We start from the raw sequence: 20,853 nt of genomic DNA, 5'->3' as shown, positions 1-20,853 counted from the left end.
TACATATTGTAAGCTTTCTTATCAATGCATTAACTATAGTAGCTGGAAATGTTTGTGTTAACGGTCCAGTTATCATTTATATGTACATCTAGGTAAGTACTTAGCAGGTTGCCGGAGGATCGTTCTCACTGAACTCGTTCTATTACTGCTGTCATCAGATAACTCTCCCTGCCTATTGCTTTAATCTGTGTAAAAGGTCACTGATTATCGTGAACCCGGCATTTCTTATACATTAGAATTAGGAGATTGTCTTCTTATTCAACTTAGTAAAGGTCTTTAAAGATATACTAATTAGTCAGCGTACAAACCTGTATCTCCGCTAGCAATTGAAATACTTTGAAATGTTTCTAGATTTATTAAGTTATCATTTCATGTGTTGGTATTACATATATCATCAAACAAACTACTAATCAAATGATGTGATAATCAAGCATCAAACACAGTAGCTGAGGACTTAGTACCAACTCTAAAGGGAAGAAATGGGTTATAAGGAAATACCTACAGAAACAGTTATCAAACAAACCAAACAGAAACGAATACCAACAGGTAAAGTGATCAAACAAACCAGAAACCAACGAAATACCATCAGGACTAATAATTAAACTAGTAACCATCGGAAAACAAATACAAATAGTAATCAAACAAACCGGAAACCAACGAAATACCATCAGGACTAATAATTAAACAAACCGGAAACCAACGAAATACCAACACAAATAGTAATCAAACAAACCGGAAAACAACGAAATACAAACATAATTAGTAATCAAACAAAAGAGTAATTAACGAATAACCAAATATATAAATATAATTGAAATTATAAACTGTTTTAACTGTTATCAACTGTATGTCATTAGACTTTACCCGATATCAAAGTGGCGAAAAAAACAATTATCGTTATTATTACGTCTTAACGGCCTACCAATACAGAAGAAATGTTACCAAGGCCAAGAAATGGTGAACTCAATCTAAGTATGTAAAATATCTAGAAAAAATAGTACGCTCATCTATTAAATTGTAAATGAGAAAATGACTAGTGTGACTCATATTGTAGTGCAAACCCCGACAGCTTTAAGACTGTTCAAAATGTATACATTTACACTTTCAAAAGCACACATATAAAACACATATTAAGCAGGCTACACTGCTAAGACACGATGTCTTAGGTTGTATGTCATATAAACAGGGTATAAACGCACTAAGGTTAGAAACGTTTCGATAAGACATTTAACTATACAAGTTAACATCCTTAACAGGGCTGATTTCATCCACAGTGTGTCGTTAAAGCAGAACCCTATATTTATTTGTGCCACCTTTTAACTAGGAAAACAGGAGTGTTCCATCAACACGTTCGGTCCGTGATAAAATGGACTCATTTGTACCAATTTGGCCAATCAGCATTGGTTTAATGCGTATGAAATTATTTGCCAGTGCGGACGAATACATGCCAAATCCTTAGATGTTTAAGTTAGCTTGTTCAAAGTATAACCAACTTAAGAAAAGCTTGACTGAGAATTGTAGTGTGCCATATTTTGCAAATTATATTTTAGCTATAATTTAAACGATATATTTAGTGTAAGTTGTCACTGAATATATTAGTGATCTCCTAACATAAGTGTTCTCTATACACAGGTTCTCTGAGAAGAGATTGCCTTCTAATAAAAGTGATGTCTGAACAGAGGTAGTTCCGTATTTATAAACCACACATGAGTTCTTCGTAAGAGTTGTTGCTTACCACCTGTCTATTAAAATCTGGTGTTCTCTTTACATATGTGGATTATTAGTCATCCAACACGGAATGTCTCTTATTGTTGATATTACTACAACGTGTTAGTGTAATTCAAACAAAGACAGTAAAATTATGATGTCGGTTCCCTGCCGAGACAAACGAGTCAATAAAACTCTCTGCTTCATGTTCAGCTTATAAGTTGGTATGTCACGGTGTAGTTTCGATGTGTGAAATTTCAGTGAGATTACACTATACTAACTATCAGTGATCACATCCTTACTAGACACTGTCCTTAAATGACTTTTGAATGGATGTTCATGACGTTATCATTGTCAAACAAAACTAAACGATACGGGTGTGTCATTTTCAAAACTATTTTTATCAAATGACAATGTCTTTTTGTTTTACTCAAACTCAATTTAGTGACATTCTCCGCTCTCCACTCCATGAATGTTCTAAATTGTGCCTTAAAAGAATGTTTAACATATGTACGTATTAATAACAGAATACATATAGTATGAAGGAAAATGGGCACATAAAATGAGTATCAGCTTTACGTCTGTATTTAGCTAGTAATGAATGCTGAAAAGATCATAAATAAATATAACTTAATAATATGATATCATTGTTATAATAATGTTATAACTTAATCGTAAGGATGACATCCTCTGTTACACTAGAGTTTAAAAAATAGGATTTCAAATAGGATTTCAACATATAAATTTTAATATTTCGTATCTCGGCTTACTTTGAAAACACCGGCCTTGATTTACATACATGACGAGATCAATGGGATACATTATGGTTTAATTAATATCAAATATATAACAATCACAACTGATATTAACTTTACGAATGTAATTGAACAAACGGCATACCAAGGTATAAAACGGTTGTACTTTGTATTTCAAATATTTAATTTCTGACTTCCTATTTATATGGTTGAAATATGTTTGTTTCTTTGTGAAATAAACAGAAAACAGTCAATTACTTCAGCAGCTCGACGGGACTATAGTAGCATTACTGGTTTGGTATTTGTCTGAAGCGGCGAGCCTCCACACTACTGCGACGTAAACATTAGCTTCACTACACACGGTACTATAGAGTGGCGTGTGTTCTATTCCTCAAGGGCGACACACGCCACTAAATAGTATTATCCCGACTGTACCGATAGAAAGTCGTGATATAGGTCACATATCTGTATACTATTGAAATAACGCATTTACGAAAAATACCAGGAGATCCGTATTAAGTGACCACAACTTAGTAAACAATAATACCTCTCTCAAAACACGGGAGAAAATTGGAGTGAATGTGTTCATAAATAGAAAATTTGGAGACGAGCCTCTCACTGATGTGTGTAAAATATATCTCTTTCTTGGAAATATGTGTATTTTCTTGTACGGAGTATAGACCGCTGTAGATATCTCTTTATACTGATTTATGGAAAGTTTGAGAGAATAGCGGTAGAGATAATACCATTATCGTGCATGCGTGGAGCCAGATATTTGGCTTTCATCTCGTCCGCGTTCACGAAGCTGTAACGCTTTAACGCTTTCCTTGCTCGTCAATACACCAATTAGACACAATCAGTTGTGCTGTCGACTTCTCTAGGCGAGTGTACCTATTTAACGCACGTCTATATGTAGAACTATCTGAAGTCTGTGTTACTTTAGAAAACAAAATGACGGTATTTTTTGTGTTTTATTGATAAAAAACTGCTGACTGATAATAGTTTTTTGTGATAGTGTTAGACTGTTAATTGTCAGAAGCACACGGGTTGGTTGTACGACTTTATCAGATTGATATTTTGTAAGAAACATTTTCTTCTGTGACATGAACAAAAACAGGAAACATGTGCTGTTTTCCGCTATCATTAACAGTGATATCTCGTAGACAGGATTTTACTGGTGTTTCTAGCGAGGAAGCATTTCGACACGGAGTGATCTCGAAGGTAAGTCGCCATTTCTTGTTATTATAGATAACATACACTTCGACTATCCTTTTAATTTTTTTCACATAGAGGTGTCATGGGAGGATAAAATACTGGCCTTTTCTGATAAACGACTTTTTAATTTTAGGTTCTACATTTTGTACAAATCTCTTTGGACAAGCTTTCTTTCACTTCAAAGCGATTCTTATTAGTTTAACATATGGTTTGATTCCAGTGTTTTTCAGAACTGGTGTTCGAACAATTCTTGCTGGAATGTCTAAAGATATAGTTGTATTACAAACCCAACAAAATTGTTCTCTTGTCGAAACAGTAAGGGATCTGGTAACCTGTATAGGCTATCATTTAATCTCCAATGAGGGAGTCAGACTGAGTATTTCCCCTGTGTACAAACACACGCGCTTGCTATATCAGATATACCCAGATATACATGAAGTAGTCTTATTCATTCACAATGTGTATAATTTAAACAACACAATTACGCATATATATCTTTTTCAAATATTCTGATCACGTCAAATTCAAACGGTACAGAAGGTTATATCAAAGTCGAATATATCAACATTACCGAAAGTGCATAAAATAGAACGACGGACGAACGACAATGCATATTCCGGTTAATCTGTTGATTCAGAAACGTAATGACTTTCGGAGACAGTTATTAAAAAGGGATTGATCTTATATAGAAATTATCAACAGGGAAGAAAGAAAATTCCTTAATTCTTAACCTTGTAGTTTTTCATAAATAATTGAATTCCGTTTTTGTTCACCCTAAATAATTGTCGTGTTGTATAGAGCATTTTTTATGGTTGAACATATCAGTTGTACGGGGAGGGTTTAAATTACAGTTAATAAGTCTTCCGTAATTATTCTTATAGAATTAATCCATTTAAACATTTTACTTTTTGACAAGTTAATAATATTGGTCATGCGTAATAGATGGCCTCATTGTGAGTTAGTAAACTGCTGGTATTCAAAGAGACATAATACCACGCTAAATACATAAACGTGTAAGATTACAATCCGCAGTGAATTAAGAGTTATGTTGACATGTCATAAAGACGTGTTACGTGCACGTGCACGTATATAGTTGCATATATTTTCTAAACTAATACTGAACACTTTGCAATGAACATAATATATTTCGCTCAGAAATTTTAGATGAATATGTCATTTGAGTTTAATGAATTTTCAAAATGTCAGATTCTATATTAGGTAGAATATGTAAAAAAAAAAAAAAAAAAACAAACTGTGTCATTCATTAATTTGTTTGATAAAGCAATCTTTTTCAGAAGTGATCAGTATGTACATGGAAATTTTATAAAATATGTATCTGTATTGCACAAAAACCTGTTTCATCATGAAATCTGTATCATGTAGACTTTTGTATTATTCAAAACCCTGTGTAATCAGGAAACTTGTGTAAACCACAAAACGGTGTAATTCTGAAGTTTACATATACCGTATTTGAATTAGACAAACACAAGCTAATGATATCTTCTCAACACCCGAAACCTATCTAACCATTCGTATGAATGCAATATGTAAGCAATTTTGCAAATTTGATCTTTACTAAATAATTCATTTGTCCGTGCAACATGAACCGTATTATAACCAGTCAGGAAACATGCATATATCCGACTAAACAGTGTATAAACAAACCCTCAATCATCCGATAACTGTGTATTGCTCAATACACGAAGAAGATAGGTTTAGGATCTAAGTAGTTAAAATGAGGAAATGGTGTTTACCTTGATACACAATTGTAGTTCAGAATGTGTGAAACTGTTTAGTTGTTATTTTTTGTTAGCTTGAGTAAATTTAAAACAACAAATGATAATATACCTTGAATTATTGTATCAGCGTTGTCATTGCTTTGCTATATACAGTATATATATATTACGATTGAGAATGCAAGTAAATACATAACACCATTTAAGGGTCCATCATAAATATTTTTTGAAATTTCAAACTATAACCCAATCATCACTACAAGCTGACCAGGACGGGTTACACTGGAGATGAAGTGCTGTGTGGTAGGAATACATAGATTCCAAAGATAAAGCTATTGACTTGCAGTAAAAGGCGATGTTCTATCGGAATTATATCTCAGTCGTGAGATGTGTATTCACTAATCGTGTTGAATCTAAGAGGTATTTCTCACGCTTTTTAGTGTACTGGGATCAGATTTAACCCGTAAGTGCCAAATTATGTGTTAATTTCTAGCGATGGGTAGTAACCATACATATCTCTATTAACTATTACGGTGGCTTCGCTGTATACCAGATAAAACCGAATCCTGTAAACCTCTTTATTGCGGTAGGAGTTCTGTTTTCTTCGAAAAGGAAATTGTATACAATGTCTCACTAAGGAAATTAAATAAAACTCATTAAGAAACAGATATGCTTGCTAACATCAATCACCGATTTAGCATCTAATACGATACAAAAAAAAAAAAAAAAAAACAGATTCGAAAATACACATTTTACGTAGTGTTGAAATTGGTATTTTATGTATCATTTATGTTGCCGCTTCATGTTCTCGGTGCATTTCGCAGCATTGGTTGAATTCAAGATTTTCTTTTCACGCAGAGATCATCAAAATTATGTTTCATGAAAAAAATTACCTCGAAATGAATCATAATGTTGATATGTATGTATAGTTAAATCTCTTTTCCTTATTTTACCTAGCGTTAATTTTCCAGTTGAATAGGGTCACACTATGTGTAATATTAAGAGACGAAATTATAAAAGTTGATGCTGTGATATAATGTTTGGTGTATTAAGGTATACCAAGCATGTCTTAACGGCTAATATTAACACCATGAACGACCTTGATATCAAAGGAGTGAAACTATTCTCATAAATTACATTACCTTTTTGTATGTATCTAAGATAGGAAGCGAACTGGAATACCAACTAGTTGATTAATATAACGTTATGAGATTTACAACTGCTGGTTTATACCGAATCTTGATACAAGCACCGATTATTTTGTGTTTGATGTATGAGTTCTGTTCGGTACCGTGAATCAAGGATCGATTCAGACAGGGAATACCTGGCAAGACGTCGTGACAGACAGAACATCATTAACATTTCTTCTGAGGTATTATAATATTTAGATCTGAAATAAAACGATCAGGGCGCTCAGTAAGGGTCAATCCATCTAAATGGGAATTCATGTTGTAACTATCGCTAAACACAAAGCTATAATGTCTGGGATTGCTCCTAGATTATTTACCGGTATATACGGTGTGTGTTTAGAATTGACGTATCAACGATATCGTGTTTAGCCGTTATGTACAGCTAATTGGCTTACGGACTCGGTGAGGCACCTGCAAAATGTAACTCTTGATCAGGATACAGATTCAAGTAAGTAAAATACACAAATCTTGGGAGATTGTTTTCAGCTGTAAACTTGTCTTAGCTGTCTATTGGAATTAAACTATTTACTATTACGTTTGATACGAACGAAAATATATAAATTACACGAAATGCAAGATTGTAGTCGTTCACTATTCAGGAAGGATAAGGTAGACTCGCAGAACATTCTGTAACAAAAGATAACAATGGATTCCTATTGATATTACACGTTATGGATATACTCCCATAATGTATATAAAAAAACAAATAGGTGAAAAGCAGCATCAGCTTAATATAAAAATCGCATAAATCTGACGACCACAGCTTGCAAATCTGTAATATGTTAATACGTAGTATCGTCAGTTTAAGTTAGTATTACTCTGGAAGCTAACAATACTTAGGAATATTTGGTCCATATGGTATCTGGTACTACAAATTGCGGACTGGTCTGTTCTGGTGGGTTACAGACAAACATCTCGTTATCTATTAGTAAACCTTTGCACTCGGCCAGCAGGAGGGAATATTTATGGACATTACACAATTTATTTCATACTCCTCACAAATACCTATGATAAAGAAAAGACTGATAAAATTAATAAAACCGATGGGTGGTAATATTTGCATACCAAAAGTGACGTTCATAATAATCCAAGGCAATTTTTTTAATGTTGCCTTGGCAGAATCTGGACGCTCCACTTTGCGTATGGTACACGCACGAGTTGTCTGTCCCTGACCTCTGTGTAATGCTTTGATCACGAAAGATTAAAACATAAATCTCAAGGCAACATCCTATTAAAATGACCTTGAATAGCTCTTTGATCATCACCATAGCACAGGTGCCGTTAGGTTTACGATTGGTTAAGGTTATTCAATGCAATCACCACATGTTACTTTGTTTAGAGTAGATATGCAAATTTGACATCTAGGTTTTTAGTGTTTAAAGAATCTGTGATTGGGGCCGTTTAATATCCGAGTGTAAAATTCAACCAATCAAAACACACATTGTAGTTTCCTCCCGAAATAGATCAACCTCTATCAAAGATACCTATATATGATCGTGTTTTAAAACCTGTTCTTTTTCATTAAATTTGTCAACGTGTCATCTCACCAAACAGGAATGATTAGATAGGTCGATTTTTTTTAATTGAAAATAGACAAGTCTACTGCATAGATGATATTTAAGGCAGTAATATCCTATTAAGATATCCTTAGTCATTATCTCGCACCCCACCCTTCATTTACTTCACAGTATGAAATGTGAATAGCTTTCTTCCTGGAGCAAATTAACACAGTTTAACGTTAGCGAGTGTTGTTAGCAGATCATACTAAATTACTAAGCGTTTGGAAAGGCATTTGGTTAGTGCATTGTTCATCAAGGCCGCGATAAACAAGTTAGGTTCAGGAGAAATAAATGATTTTAAGACACGTTATGCTTGCAGACCAAATATGATTGATTCAGTCTGTTTTACACTGAATAGGAAGAAAACCTTTAGAAAAGATGAAATTCTAAAGAATAAAATCAGTTTTGGCGATTATGTCTTGCAGTCTTGCAGTTTCTGCAAGGTGTCCGATATAAGCAATCGCGTATATCAGAACAGAAAATAAAGAAAACACAATTGTGCCTTTGAACTCAGTTTTGCGAAAATAAAGTTTAAAAATGTGTTCATAATAAGTGACTAATTATATTTACTATGCAGTGAAATCCTTAGGTAGCAGTGTACAGTAAAAATGCCAAATTCTGAAAAATATGGCACATGCTTTAGATATGTAAACATTGCCAGTTAACCTTACATATAACCTCTAATAAAGTATATATATTTGAAATCTGTACAACATTTGCAATTTTAATAGAGCTCTGAAGGATAAGTAAACTGATATTTTCTGTGATTTTTAGAGCTGTGAATACCATGGTAACAGCTAAAAAAATTCTCAAAAATTGCAAAATATTATGATATTTGACCCAAAATGGCACAATTCTCTACACAATTTTTTTTCTGAAACCTATTTAAAATTAAATATCTCTATCCCAAAGACAGAATTAATCTTGTTTGGACATATGTTGTAAATTAAGTTTTTCCGCTATCTTACCTTTTCTGTGGGCTTCCATTTTGCGCTGTAGGCGAAACTAAATTTCCTGTGTAAACACGCGTTCGGAAAATCCGGATATTTAAAATCCGGAACCAATTAATTGATTTTTGTTTTAATAAATGTGAAGCCTGTATGTACTACTTCATACTGGATATACCAATTATAGTGTACATTTATTTTTTCATTTTTTATACATATCATAATACAGGAGTTATTTGCTTAACAAAAAAATTGCCCATGGCCAGGCTGTCTTACTGTGGTGTGCTACCTTATACATCACTTTTGTTAATTCTAATTTTACTAAAAACCCCATGAATGTCTAGAATATGTTCCGACGAACAAAATGACATATCGGGTTACTGTGTATCTTTAATAGTCACCGAGTATTGCTGATTTCCCTGAGAGGTGTATTTTGACAACTTTTTCTCTCAATCCAGTAATAAGGGGAGGTAATTTTAAAGATGAAAACTCCCATAATTCTGTATATCTCTTGAATAAAGTTGTGTTTTGAGTTGAATGTGGTACTTTGAGTCTCTGTGCATGTAATCAAGCAAAAAATACTATACAACTATCAAATTTAGCCTTGTAATATGACGTCATAGTTACCATGACGTCATCAGTAACTATGACATCATCAGATGGTATCTATGACGTCATAAATACTCAATGGTGTCATAATAAATAACCAAATTCCTTTCCAAACCTCAGCTTAGCAACACGTGCAATATTCTAACTGATAAATCATGACATGACATCCAAGATTTCAAAATGTCATGCCTATGACATCACAGTCATCTGTTTCCACCCCGGTAATTCAGATATGTACCAATGATCATATGAAAGTGTCCGCTGATCCCATTTTATGCGGAAAATGCTATTTTTTCTGCTTTACCGAAGGAAGTGACAATAATTGACAATATTGTATCAACCGTACACTCCATCAATTGAAATTACATGCTTACCAATGTATAAATATATTGAAAATAATGGTTTCACCAAATATTTCAAAAAATAACACTTACTGTAATAGTTTCCATGGATACGGGGTAATAAATCAGGTAAAACAAACCAGAATTCAGTCTATATGGTTTGTTAGATACCCAATAAGTTATTTTGGGTTTGTTATAAAACATAGAATATCTTTTCAATTTACACTGACTCATTAACATTATGCTTAATTAACCCACCCTTAAAATGGGTAAATATGCGAGTTACCTCCCTTGATTCCTCTAATATGACAAGCCTGATAATAAACAAGTTTTAAATTGTTTTTATGCATTTTTGAGCAATAATGAACTAAAATGAAGCTTAATCAAGCATAATTAAGCACAATTTCCAAAAAATAACATTTTTCAGCCCTTATAAGGTAGCAGTGTACAGTAAAAATGCCAAATTCTGAAAAATATGGCACATGCTTTAGATATGTAAACATTGCCAGTTAACCTTACATATAACCTCTAATAAAGTATATATATTTGAAATCTGTACAACATTTGCAATTTTAATAGAGCTCTGAAGGATAAGTAAACTGATATTTTCTGTGATTTTTAGAGCTGTGAATACCATGGTAACAGCTAAAAAAATTCTCAAAAATTGCAAAATATTATGATATTTGACCCAAAATGGCACAATTCTCTACACAATTTTTTTTCTGAAACCTATTTAAAATTAAATATCTCTATCCCAAAGACAGAATTAATCTTGTTTGGACATATGTTGTAAATTAAGTTTTTCCGCTATCTTACCTTTTCTGTGGGCTTCCATTTTGCGCTGTAGGCGAAACTAAATTTCCTGTGTAAACACGCGTTCGGAAAATCCGGATATTTAAAATCCGGAACCAATTAATTGATTTTTGTTTTAATAAATGTGAAGCCTGTATGTACTACTTCATACTGGATATACCAATTATAGTGTACATTTATTTTTTCATTTTTTATACATATCATAATACAGGAGTTATTTGCTTAACAAAAAAATTGCCCATGGCCAGGCTGTCTTACTGTGGTGTGCTACCTTATACATCACTTTTGTTAATTCTAATTTTACTAAAAACCCCATGAATGTCTAGAATATGTTCCGACGAACAAAATGACATATCGGGTTACTGTGTATCTTTAATAGTCACCGAGTATTGCTGATTTCCCTGAGAGGTGTATTTTGACAACTTTTTCTCTCAATCCAGTAATAAGGGGAGGTAATTTTAAAGATGAAAACTCCCATAATTCTGTATATCTCTTGAATAAAGTTGTGTTTTGAGTTGAATGTGGTACTTTGAGTCTCTGTGCATGTAATCAAGCAAAAAATACTATACAACTATCAAATTTAGCCTTGTAATATGACGTCATAGTTACCATGACGTCATCAGTAACTATGACATCATCAGATGGTATCTATGACGTCATAAATACTCAATGGTGTCATAATAAATAACCAAATTCCTTTCCAAACCTCAGCTTAGCAACACGTGCAATATTCTAACTGATAAATCATGACATGACATCCAAGATTTCAAAATGTCATGCCTATGACATCACAGTCATCTGTTTCCACCCCGGTAATTCAGATATGTACCAATGATCATATGAAAGTGTCCGCTGATCCCATTTTATGCGGAAAATGCTATTTTTTCTGCTTTACCGAAGGAAGTGACAATAATTGACAATATTGTATCAACCGTACACTCCATCAATTGAAATTACATGCTTACCAATGTATAAATATATTGAAAATAATGGTTTCACCAAATATTTCAAAAAATAACACTTACTGTAATAGTTTCCATGGATACGGGGTAATAAATCAGGTAAAACAAACCAGAATTCAGTCTATATGGTTTGTTAGATACCCAATAAGTTATTTTGGGTTTGTTATAAAACATAGAATATCTTTTCAATTTACACTGACTCATTAACATTATGCTTAATTAACCCACCCTTAAAATGGGTAAATATGCGAGTTACCTCCCTTGATTCCTCTAATATGACAAGCCTGATAATAAACAAGTTTTAAATTGTTTTTATGCATTTTTGAGCAATAATGAACTAAAATGAAGCTTAATCAAGCATAATTAAGCACAATTTCCAAAAAATAACATTTTTCAGCCCTTATAAGGTAGCAGTGTACAGTAAAAATGCCAAATTCTGAAAAATATGGCACATGCTTTAGATATGTAAACATTGCCAGTTAACCTTACATATAACCTCTAATAAAGTATATATATTTGAAATCTGTACAACATTTGCAATTTTAATAGAGCTCTGAAGGATAAGTAAACTGATATTTTCTGTGATTTTTAGAGCTGTGAATACCATGGTAACAGCTAAAAAAATTCTCAAAAATTGCAAAATATTATGATATTTGACCCAAAATGGCACAATTCTCTACACAATTTTTTTTCTGAAACCTATTTAAAATTAAATATCTCTATCCCAAAGACAGAATTAATCTTGTTTGGACATATGTTGTAAATTAAGTTTTTCCGCTATCTTACCTTTTCTGTGGGCTTCCATTTTGCGCTGTAGGCGAAACTAAATTTCCTGTGTAAACACGCGTTCGGAAAATCCGGATATTTAAAATCCGGAACCAATTAATTGATTTTTGTTTTAATAAATGTGAAGCCTGTATGTACTACTTCATACTGGATATACCAATTATAGTGTACATTTATTTTTTCATTTTTTATACATATCATAATACAGGAGTTATTTGCTTAACAAAAAAATTGCCCATGGCCAGGCTGTCTTACTGTGGTGTGCTACCTTATGAAAAGTTTAAAAAATATATATAGATATCTTGTAGTAATCTTCAAAGTTCTTTCACAGTACTGTATTGAGCAATCTGTCGGCACTCACCTCGGGAGTACTTGTTACCGTGTTATAGACATATCAACAGCAGTAGGTCTAAAGGTCTGTGTTCGTGTTACATGTATTGTTAGGTCGGAGTTAGGCAGTTTTACCGATACATTTGATCGAACATCAGCAAATGACCATACAATCACCAGTTCTATTTGTTTAAGATTCCAAAGTTGGTAATGTACGCAATTGCCTTTCTTTAAGGCTTCCCAACATGCAATCGTTACATTGTTTTAGAGGTCTGACTGTTGTTTTGTTAAGGCGATTCCAGACTCTAATACTTCAACTCTCGAATGCTGTCTGGTTTTCTAAAGCAAACTTATAAACTGGAAGTAAAATATAGAAAAATAAAACTAATCATCTAATATTATAGTTTACACTAATCTTCATCAGTATTACATCATTAAAATACTATTAGTTTAATTTTTACGTTAAATTTGCAGTAGTGTATCAGTGTACGACACTGACTGTTGCAGTGACGTCAATGCAAGAACCAACACAACCAACAAACAATCCAAACGAAAACAAGAAAGAATACCGACATGATAACGACATGATAACGAAACCAACATTCCGACAGAATAACAAAATACGAACAAAAATAAAGATTTGCAAAAATATCTTTGAAATGTACATGGAGTTTTTTTTTTCTAATTTATTGACGACACCCGCCATACAAATCTATGTCAAACTCGGGTTACGTCATATCCTCGAGTTTAGAATTAGGTTAGTGACAATGGAACCACTATCAATATTAACAAGAATGGAAAATATCAGATTTCAAATCAGATAAGGAAATAGAATAATTTACAAGTGCGATCATAATAAATGAATATTTGAAATATAGAAGGATATCTTACTTTTAAAACACCTCTACCACCGAATGAAAACCAGAGGTCGATAATACCACTAAAAAACCACCAGAAAGAGATGCTTCTACAAGATTTTCTGAATTACCTTCAAATCAAGGACGTTTCATCTACCAATGATAATTGTTTGATGAAGGTCACCTTTTGTATCAGTATCATTAAAAAAACTACCTATTCCATTTTTGGAAAGAATTGTGGGGACACGTCAGGAAGATTGGTTTCGTATTTTTGTAATCAATACACATGCAATGATATCGTTCCATTCCTGAATTGCAAATTCGACCTGCCCATTGGGAACCCTAGATTTTGTGTTTGGTATATAATTATTGAGCAGAACACTGTGCTATTGATTGTCATGGTCGCGAGTGAAAATGTCATGGCCCCCGGAGAAAAGTGCTCGAGGCGGTGCACATTCAGCATAAGTCTCGTGTTGATAATGAAGCCCTCAATGTTCGTAGTGTTGTGATGGATTGCGCAAGGCTTGCGTTATGCCTGTTCACATATTTACCAATATTCGTTAGTTCACTGCCAAAACGACGTCGATTGTAAAGTAATTAAGACGAACTATTTATTTCTCCCGAGTTGACATCTCGGTTTAGTGTTTTCGGAAAAAATTAAAAATTAAATTAAATTTGTTTCTTTTTATTTTATGCTTCAAAATACCCCATTAAATGTGTCTTGTTTAGTGGACGTTCAAATTCCTAATACTAGGGCCTACTGTAACCCATTACACTTGGTATTTGTATAATTTCTCTATCTGTTTTATTTTATATGGTGGCCTGACCTTAGATACATGTTCTTATGTGATGTACTTGTGTAATACTGAAATGTTTGCTAAGACATATACTCTCACCCCAAAATACAGAGCTCTTTGTGATATTCCAAAAGGAGAAACGTAGTTGGGCATAATACATTTCAGAGGAAAACTCGTGATGTTGTCCCACTTGACAGTGCATGCAATAACTCACAAAAAGTGTCTAGCTTGGTTTTTATATGTCTATCAAAACACAATCTTGGGACTTAACAAAAGGAAATTAACAACGAATAATTGTGCGTGTTCTATCGAATTACAAGTCCCTTAGATGATACTCGGTATTTAAGAGACTGAGTCCAGTCATATTAAATGTCTGCAAACAAATGTATTCAATGTCCGCTCAATGACCGCTCTAGGATTTCGCGACCATCTGAACTTTTTTTTCTCTGTTGCTTATCAGATAACGCGGTTTTTTTACGATTGTTCGTCTGGATACCGTTGTGGTTTATTAGTTACATAACAAAGGCCTTATGTAATATCTTGTATTAGCGCTGTATGTTCATCATCATCCATAGTAATTGCTAGTTTATCACCTTTATCGGAGCATAAATTGTATATTTCTATTGGCATATTTGGTTTTCCATATAATCAAATATTCAAAGTACAAATGATGTATGTATATACATCAAATGAAATTTAATCGTGGAACATATATACTTGACCAGCCTATGAAGGACATACTGCTATCTCTATGGAACTTTCCGTAAGCAGCTATTTAATTTGGCATCTTAATAGCCTGGTATTTCTAGACGATATGACACTTCAATTGCTTTTGGTCTTTGTGCTACGTTCAGGCCGACGCTGTCACTGTTTGAGCTACCTGGCCACAAGCGTTTATCCAAATCCACTCCCGCTACATTCCACACACCTCCTTATGGAAGAAATGTAACAGGAGATAGAAATGCAATGACCAGACTGTGACTCGAACCACCGACCTTCGAACTCTAATTGGTCGCTATTTCCAAGTCAACTACCTGACTACCGGTGTTTACGTTCATAACAGTCCAGTTCCGCTACATTTCTCCCTCTTTGAACAATGTCCTTGAACCCCCAAGACACACACGAGGCACTATACCACCTTCCTTGGGTATTTAGTAGGACCAAAATTTTGATAGGAAATGCAACGATTGTCATTACTACTGATTTTAGGAAGAAACAAGACAAACGTGTCTTTTTGTTATATATGCGCTGACATACCGATCTGTCAGTACTGCCCGTATATCCACTTTCTTTTCTTTTTGTAGGTAACATAAGTCCTTCGTATGACTTCATCAAAGTATAACACATACTGAAAGTGCATTCAACCTATATTTAGCGAAACAAAACAACTTGCTTTTTAATTATTATTTTGGTAGAGATTTTTTTTCAAGAATATCCTTTTGCTCAACTTTTGCTGTGTAGTGTCAAACGAAGACATACAGACACTTAACACTCTTCTGTTTCCGGTCTGACACTCGTCTTACTAGTGTCTCATCAATCTCACACTCCGTTATCTTAATGGTTATCCATGTCAATTATTGCAAAGGAAACTTGAACATTAAGGATTTTAAACCGATGGCATAATAGGAATCAATTACTTTTGAAACATATACATCACACGGAAAGTGAATTTGACTCAACTTTTCCCCAAATCAATGGAACTTTATTAATTTTCAGGCTAACATATTATAATAATGACTTTACTGTAGTCGAAAGAAATTAATGGGTTCGAAGTCTAGTGTAATGCATAAAACGGATAAATGTCTGAGCTAACGCAAATGTTTGGAAAGATCAGGGTTCAAAGAAAAGCATTTTATTTCAAATCCAGTATACATCTGGTATTTTAAAAGGATGGAGGAAACATTTCATTCTAGTTGATACAAAGGTGCCTTACCTTGTTTTTCTACTTTGACAAGACCCCCACCATGAACATATCACTCCCATATGTTTCTCTTGGTATTTCTGTTTCAGTCTTATCAACACCTTGTCTGGTTTGAATATACACGTCAATAGAATAGTGTTTGTTTGAAAGTACACCTACAGGCTTATGGCATGTTCGCAATCACAAACTGTCTTCGTATCGAAAGAAAATAACTGTTGCACTTTTTATAATGTTTGTCCATAAACTCTTCTTTCAACAAACTGCCGACAGCCACACGCCGTTCGTTAGATTGATCACACCTGCACTGACAGCTTAAGAGAAAAATCATGTAGAAAAACGTCTGGGATGATTTCTGGTCTATCATCGATAGTAATACGGATTAAGTTTTGAGATTATCATCTAGGTTACAAATCAACAGAGAGCTAATATATGACTCTTAGATATCGTAAACAACAACATGGACATAAAGATATGTTATCAGTGAAATAGAATACATGTAAATGACAACCTTGTGCATTCTGATCAAAGATGTATATCTAATGTTCTAATTGTTTGTTGACATCTAATCTTTTAACGTTCACCAGTAACTAAAAGCAAATAAACTGTAGCACATTCAGACTGCTTCTGCGGCAGATAATCTCAGGTACTGGAGTGGAGATAAAAATCAGACAAACGTTAGTGAACACATCAGTTAGTCCATGCCTTAGACACCAACGTTATACAGATGTCTCTTATCGCCCGACACAATACGTAATAATACACGGTCACTAAGTCTATCAATATTGATTGTGTATTCCCAGAACATATAATGAACTGACTAATTTCGGATGGTAGCAAGTGACTAGACTAGACAAAGGGCCGATGATGTAAGTAACATCCATTCTGTCTTCCAATCTGACCAGATGATTATATCCAGGGATCTCCGTGGCTATGCTGGACGTAAACATGTTTACGGTAACTGTTTGATTATATTCACTAATGGAAATTCATCTGTTGATTGGTAATTAGATAATGTCTATTACAGGTCCTTAGTTACCTTAATTTAAGTTTGTATATCATCATCTAAAACTACACCGAACTATTAACTCTGAATTCTTGTTTTATTATTTGTATTGTTTTAACGATTTAGCTTTGGTATAAAATGAAATGGCATTTTCTTCGTGAATGATTTATAAGTATTGACAAATGATTCAGCGGATTATATACATAACCATATATTAAATAAATGAAAAAAAATCATTTCAGACAAAACCAAAAGTTTAATTACACCATTGAGGCGATGATGTATTGTCTATTGTATAATGAAATTGAAAACAAATGTATATAATGGCATGAATATACAAGTTCGATACTGATACTGAAATTCAGTAATGAATTTAACGAATGACTATTGTCCGTTATCCAACAATACACTGCAATTTTGATAGGAATGCGCTATTTCGGTGTTTTCTGCTGTTACCTTGTACAGTTTGCAGTTTCGCATGTAATCTAGAGAAACTAGAGCAAATTATTTTGCCAAAGGACACAATCATGACAGCACATACCGTTCCGTTTCTCAGCTTCTCGAGAAACACAAAGCCGCCAAAGGTAAGGCGCGTCAGACCACTCACCTTGGACCTTCACCTTAGGTTACGTGACCGGCGCTGAAACGTTGACTGAGCTAATGCGAACCCTTTTAACTAGCTTAAATGTAATGACAAAACCAATTTATGACAATTGTATTAACATAAATTGGGATCACAAAAGTATGCACACCTTTTGGGAATAGTTATTTAATAGCACAGCTAAGACAAAGTAACGAATGTACCTGCATACCATTTGAGACGCGAGGTTTATCACCCTTTGATATTATCCTAAAATATTTTATTACTATTTTATTTATGTTCATTCTAGCATTTTATCCCCAACAGATTATCAGTTAGGATCAATTCATTTTTTTGTGGAATTATTGACATTAAAAGAACGTTTTTGGGCTCAAGAAATAAGATTGTTAAATGGCGCCTGTTCAGAAACAAAAAAGAATTAAAGGTCATCTGTAGGATTTAATCATAAGTAACATTTTTATGCATCTATATAGTGCAGAAGTCCTGTTTCATGTATTTCGAATATTTAGGATTTATTGTTCTCAGATGTCGTCTGTACTTGATGGGTGTTACTCAGTTACCGAGTGATATTTTCCCCACCCCACCCTGAATGCTACAAAAAATACCTATTATTGTTTCATAGTTTGGGGGATTGAAATAAAACATTATATGTAAGAGTTAATGTAATATGTAGGTAATTAATCGAGTACAACACATACAACCGTGCAGTCTTTCTACGAATGAGGCATCAACGTCTTACGACTTTTATAAATATTTCACGAGAAAGAATTCTTCTTAACTTCCATCTAAGACAAGCAAAGTCCGACTCGTTGGCACATTTCACCACAGAGCTCAGATGTCGTAATTAATGTATCACGTCATAACAAGTCCATGTGTCATGTACTATTTATGAAATAAGCATATAGCAGTATAGTGCAGCTATGTGACAAAATGTTTAGGAAGAATTTCGACAATAGAATTTAGATTAAAAATTACATGTGTATTATAGATATGACAGTAGGCACAGTCATTACATGTATATATTAGCGGTTATCATAGAATCACAACCTACTTGGCGTGGTATGAAAACTACGCCAGTTTTGTGTCAACTGTTGTCTACATCAGATATTGTTTGTAGACAAAGGCGATAATTTTATGATGAGATGGTCCCACATGCGCGCGCTTATATATTAATGAAGAAGGCGGTATATTCTTGTAAAAATATAAGAAATGACTTGTATAATAATAAAAAAAAAGAATGAAGACACATAGAGCACGTGCAAATGAGCTGAATATGTATGTCGCTGGGTTGTAGGACTTTCTGTCGGAATGAGGACCCCTGTTTTGGGTCGTTAAAGCATGTATGATTCTAGGGAAGGGACTTCTTTAAGACTCCATATTAAAATGCTCTCTCGGGAACAGATATGCAATTCACATTGTAACACTATTTTTTATTCACGCCTGCCGACTCTTTCTTTTTCTCCTCTTTTCGTTTTAACGTTTCAGATGACATATTGGAATGGCTTATGAATCAGCTTATGTGTAGAAACCCTCTCCTTATGATTTTATCTGCTGGAGGGCAAAACACAAAGAGCGAATATTGACGTGTTAAGGAAATTGTAATTCTAACTGAAAATCGTTCAACGAATGCGAAATGTTAAAATTAAATATGACTTCCATAACCACAAACAGGTGCAGTATTTCCTTTATTAGTCGTGTCGACCCAGACATCATACAAAGGCTTGGTATCATCCTACTTTAAACCCAATATTACTGTATATCTGTTACTGGCCGACATAAGTAAACATATAAACAAAGGCAGACCAAAACATCTGGTATAACAGTATGTGTCTGCTAATTGCTCATTATCTTTTCACGTCATTACGTGTGAAACATGTACTTTGATTTACATTGTACATTTGACATAATTAGTGTAGCATGCTTCTTTAATCTTCTTTAATTGGAGACCATTGCCGATGTATTTGCTTATATTTTTAGTAAGACTAGAAGCATGGCAGTTCATTTATGTTACTCTTTACTCTCTTTGATATCAGGAGCCCTTCTTTGGTGTCCTGGCATTTTCCCAATTTGGTATTATATTAAAATATATGCAGCTACTAGTAAATCATATATAGAGAGAAGTGCATGTGCTATGTCGTTGAATTGAAGCACTGGTGCATAACACTGGTGCATGTGTCAGGTCTCAGGATATACATTTATATTTCACTCTGCATGTTAAAGCAGTTGATCGTTATGTCAGTGTTTCTTTCTGCTAATGTTAATTAGTTAATTGAGGTATTCAAACAAATATTAATTGCAATTTTAGAAAATAATACCAACATTAATTTTCAATTAATAAAATGAGTCAGATAAATATTACACTTGCACTAACTAGTTACATCACGTGTTCATCATGGTGACAAAGCTTATGGGGACGGGGATATTAATATTATCTAATGTTTTGACAGGTCATGATCTTGTTATAAAAAAAATGTATGTACAAATCATAACCTGTTGAAAGCAGTTTTAAATTAAAATTATTACTGCAATATAATGAACCAATCATAATCATAATCTGATTATTAATTGCTTATCGATATTACGTTCGATCTTGAAAACCTTAAGTTTCCCAACTGTTGATGCAATCACGAGCGAGAGACTAAATGCTATGACCTTTTAGCGCATATCAATATATCTTAGTTGTATTCATTGGTATAACTTACATTATAATATTAAATGAAGATA

General features: G+C 33.6%; 1 protein-coding gene across 1 annotated transcript in view; it reads left to right on the top strand.

Annotated features, from left to right (window-relative positions):
• The first annotated feature begins 2,886 nt into the window (after positions 1-2,886).
• Positions 2,887-20,853, top strand: part of LOC117334630 (neuronal acetylcholine receptor subunit alpha-10-like) — a 57,827-nt gene continuing 39,860 nt past the window's right edge. The window contains exon 1 of the mRNA XM_033894347.1: positions 2,887-3,683. The gene's annotated coding sequence lies outside the window, so the exon portion shown is untranslated. The remainder of the gene's footprint in view (positions 3,684-20,853) is intronic.

This window comes from Pecten maximus, chromosome 9 (genome assembly GCF_902652985.1).
Source record: "Pecten maximus chromosome 9, xPecMax1.1, whole genome shotgun sequence".
Lineage (NCBI taxonomy): Eukaryota > Metazoa > Mollusca > Bivalvia > Pectinida > Pectinidae > Pecten > Pecten maximus.
The sequence above is the reverse complement of the archived record's forward strand: the minus strand, read 5'-3'. Positions and strand labels throughout refer to the sequence as shown.